Consider the following 4,070-nt stretch of genomic DNA (forward strand, 5'->3'; position numbering starts at 1 on the left):
TGGGTCTAGGCCTCCCAAGCCTAACTCTTAAATAACGAGTATGGCATGATGTTGATACTAGCTCCTGAATCTGCTAATGCCATCTCTTCACCCATATTACCAATGTTGCATGGAATAACAAAGCTTCCAGGGTCTTTCTTCTTGTTTGGTATATTCTTTTGCAACACCACCGAATAAGAGGTATCTAAGATCACCGATGCACTCTTCTCTAACTTCCTCATGTTGGTCAAAAGATCCTTCAAAAACTTTACATACCGAGGCATTTGAGACAACGCCTGCATAAAAGGAATGTTGATGTGCAATTGCTTGAATAGACCCAAGAACTTCTTGTATTGCTCATCATTTTGGTCATTCTTCAATCTTGAAGGATAAGAGATTCTTGGTTTCTATGATGGGGGTGCCACCCGCTTCTTTTTTGCTCTCTCCTCAACCTCCACGACCTCGGGTACTTCAACATTGGCCTTCTCACTTGGAAGCCTACCTTCAACCTCACGACCACTTCTCAAAGTGATCACCTTCACATGTTACCTTGGATTAGTCTCATGTAACTAGGCAAGCTTCCTTTGAGGTCTCTCCGATAACAACTTTGCAATTTTCCCACTTAATTTTATAAATTGTGCAATGAAGCAAAGGTGGTTGTGAAGTGTAGCTTCAATTGACTAAAAACCTTGTATCCCGACTAATTGAACAAATCTAGTCAAAGCTTTCTAGATCACTCATCCGTGTCTCCAAGCCCTCGAAACCTCGATTCTCCATGTTTGGGGCTTATTGTTGTTGGAAACCCCGTGGTGCCATGGCCTTTTGTTACCCTTTGATTACTCCATAAAAAAATTAAGATGGCTTTTTCCACCCTTGGTTGTAGGTGTTAGCTATAAGGATTACCTTGTCCTCTTATCAAATTGCCCACAAAGTCTACTTGTTCAGTTAGGGTTAAAGTAGCAATCGAAATAGAACAATCGGATAGCATATCCAAACCCCCACAACCATCACGGCTTGTGATAGTGGCTACCATCGGTGAAGTCAATGTATCCAATTTCTTGCTCAATACCTCTACTTGGGCTGCCAAGTATATAACCGCATCAATTTCATGTCATCCGGCCGCTTTTCTTCCTTTTCTCTTGCATTCCATTGGTAGCTATTCAAACCCATTTCTTCAATCAATTATCGGGCTTCTTTTGGGAGTCTTGTTCTCATTGTACCTCCCGTAGGCATGTAGAAGTTGTTTGTTGCTTGAGCTAACCAGCTATAAAATGTATTAATGATCATCCACTCGGGGAACCCATGTTGTGGACACTTCCGCAAAAAGGTCCTTGAATCATTCCTAAGTCTCAAACAAAGTTTCAAGCTCCATTTGAACAAATGAAGATATCTCATTGCGAAGCTTTGCCGATTTTCCCGGAGGGAAGTACCTTGCAAGGAAAGCTTCCACCATTTCGCTCCATGTTGTGATGGAAGCTCTTGGCAATGAATGGAGCCACTGCTTTGGCCCTTCCTTTCAAAGAGAATGGGAAAGCCCTCAAGTCGAATTACATCATCGTAAAACCGTCATTGATCTTCAACATATCACACACTTCAAGGAAGTTCTCAACATGATTGTTCGGGTCTTCATTGGCTAACCTATTAAACTCGTATGCATCGCTGAACCATCTCGAATAAAGGCCGCCTTCAACTCAAAAATTCTAGGTCTGCTACCGCTGGGTCTCTACAATGCTCGATTATGTCCCATGAATTGTTGGTCTAAAAAAATCTGAAAGTGTTCTTCATTGGATTCTTGTTCAGCCATGTTTTTAGATTCTTCATCCACTATTTCAGCTGAATGATTCTTTCCTTATACAGGTTCTTTACCCCTTCTACAAAGTGTTTGTTCAAGTTCGTGATCTCCTTTAACCAATGTCGGAGGGTTCCCTCAGGTCATAACCCTCGAGTCAGAACTCAAAAGAAAGGGAAAATAAATCGAATGATGATAGAATAAGAAAGTGTGAAATAGAGTAAATGATGAATATCTAAAATAGCAAAGAGCAAAGTGTTTCTAAAACACCTATTCCCCGGCAACGATGCTGAAAACTTGACACATCCCTTGCATGTGACCCACAAGTGCGCTGGTTTATCGAAGTAATAATACCTCGGTGAGAGGGTAGTCGAATTCACAGGGAATAGTGATCATAAACACAAAGATTGCTATTTAAAAAAAGTGAAGATGAATCGATAGTAGTGTGAAGAAAATTGATATGCAAAGAAATAAAGAAAGTAAGAACTAGAGGTGTAATAAAATGAGAGGAAAGGCAATCAATAGAAAGTGGGGCACCCGGACATTGCTTCCCCTAGGACTATTGCTTCATGTGAAAGACCAACTATTAAGTTCTCGATCGATGCTTAATGAGCCATGGAAATCCTAAAAGTAAATGGTCCCAAACCCTATAGTCTACCATGACAAACCTCTACAATTATGCCCCTGGCGGAGAAATCATTCGGGCCTCAACACCTCACACTCGGTACAGCTTGTAAGAAGCTCTCAAGGATTCCAAGTGATAAGTCCTATTCCCTAATATAGGTCTCACCCTTTGGTCCCAGTGAAACACCTGTAGTCATAATTAAGCCCCAAAGACTAAGGATTAGTTCAACGCTCACTGCTACTCGGCAACTAAGCCCCAGCGGACTTCCTCTCTTAGCACTTCACTCTATTGTGACTGCAAAGAACCCTTGGAACATGGAGGTAGGATAAATCACACCAAAGGGGAAAAGGGACGCTCCGCTCATCTCTTGACTCACCCTATAGACCTTCTCTAATCTTACTTTGTCTAATCCTCATGGTGTACCCCTCACTCACAAGGATTACCAATGTAGACTCTAACCCTAGTGTCACTCTAAGTGAGAAATCATTTAACAAGCATTCAAGATTAGAACTCAATTAAAAGACATCAATCAAAGAATCATAATAAAAAGGTCAATGAAAACAATAGCATCCTAAGGTTTATAAGTCCAAGTACCCTTTTTAGGTGTTTAGCCTCCATGGAGCAAGATACAATCAATAGTAAAAATCGAAGTAAAAAAATATGGAATCCATGAGTAAAACCCCCAGATTCATGTCGATGGTCTCGTGGAGTAGCCTCGTCCCTCTTCAAAGGTTCCCTTGTCAATCCTAGGCCACGACTCATCGGATCGGTGCCGACTGAAAGCTCCCCCAATAACTCTCTTCCAAAGGAACGCACTGTCAGAGGCCATAGAATCACTCGAAAACCTTGCAAAAACCACTCTAAACCCTAGCGGCAGGCCTCTACAAAGTTGGGGAAAAGATGGAGAAAAGATGGAAAAGAGAATTCTGAAATCAGGCTCAATCGCGGTTTTATATAGGGTTGGAATCAGGAATCCACACGGGCATGTGGAATTTCCACACCGCTGAATCGTGGAACTTGGTTTTTCAAATGCCTATAAACGAAAGAATCGCTACACTAAATTTCTACATTAATTTGTTACAGAATCGCACATGTTGCTCCACCAAAAACACCCTCGAATCCACACTTTTCATCGAGGTAACATAAACGGGCACACGCCTATGCCGTGAGATCGCGCCGCTTCTTCAATAAGGGATAACATTGACAAAGATCTTGCTATCATTGCACAAGTCGAATAAGCAAATATGACTCGCCTTTTGTGCCCTCCAAACCATGTAATTGCTTGAGCGCATGGAGGTTGGCACACATTCACGTATCTTCAAGCACAACTTGTGTCTTCACTTTTGTTCACTCCAAGATTCCATCAACAAAGTGCAATCGTAATCTACTTTATCTTTCTTCCTCTATATTTGGCTCCTAATAAGTGCTTGTGTGATATGAATGCAGGCGCTCATTCCTTATGTTGAGCATTACTTTTCTTAGGTTTTTTTACATTAATATGTGTGTTTTTATGTTACTTTTATGCAGGTAGGATTGCGAGGCCGAGTATGAAGGAAATAGTCCAATGTGGATTATAATGCACCTATTTTGGAGGAGATCTTGCAAGGTTCAAACGCCAAGATATAGGTCGTGTGAGATGCTAGAGTGTGTGCTAACCTCCTTGTATTCGAATGAGCA

General features: G+C 41.5%; 1 non-coding gene across 1 annotated transcript; it reads left to right on the plus strand.

Annotated features, from left to right (window-relative positions):
* The first annotated feature begins 1,276 nt into the window (after nt 1-1,276).
* On the plus strand, nt 1,277-1,384 carry LOC120252421. The gene has a single exon (XR_005533951.1). It is a non-coding gene; the product is annotated as a small nucleolar RNA R71 (small nucleolar RNA).
* The last annotated feature ends 2,686 nt before the right edge of the window (nt 1,385-4,070 follow it).

This window comes from Dioscorea cayenensis, chromosome 20 (assembly GCF_009730915.1).
Source record: "Dioscorea cayenensis subsp. rotundata cultivar TDr96_F1 chromosome 20, TDr96_F1_v2_PseudoChromosome.rev07_lg8_w22 25.fasta, whole genome shotgun sequence".
Classification (NCBI taxonomy): domain Eukaryota; kingdom Viridiplantae; phylum Streptophyta; class Magnoliopsida; order Dioscoreales; family Dioscoreaceae; genus Dioscorea; species Dioscorea cayenensis.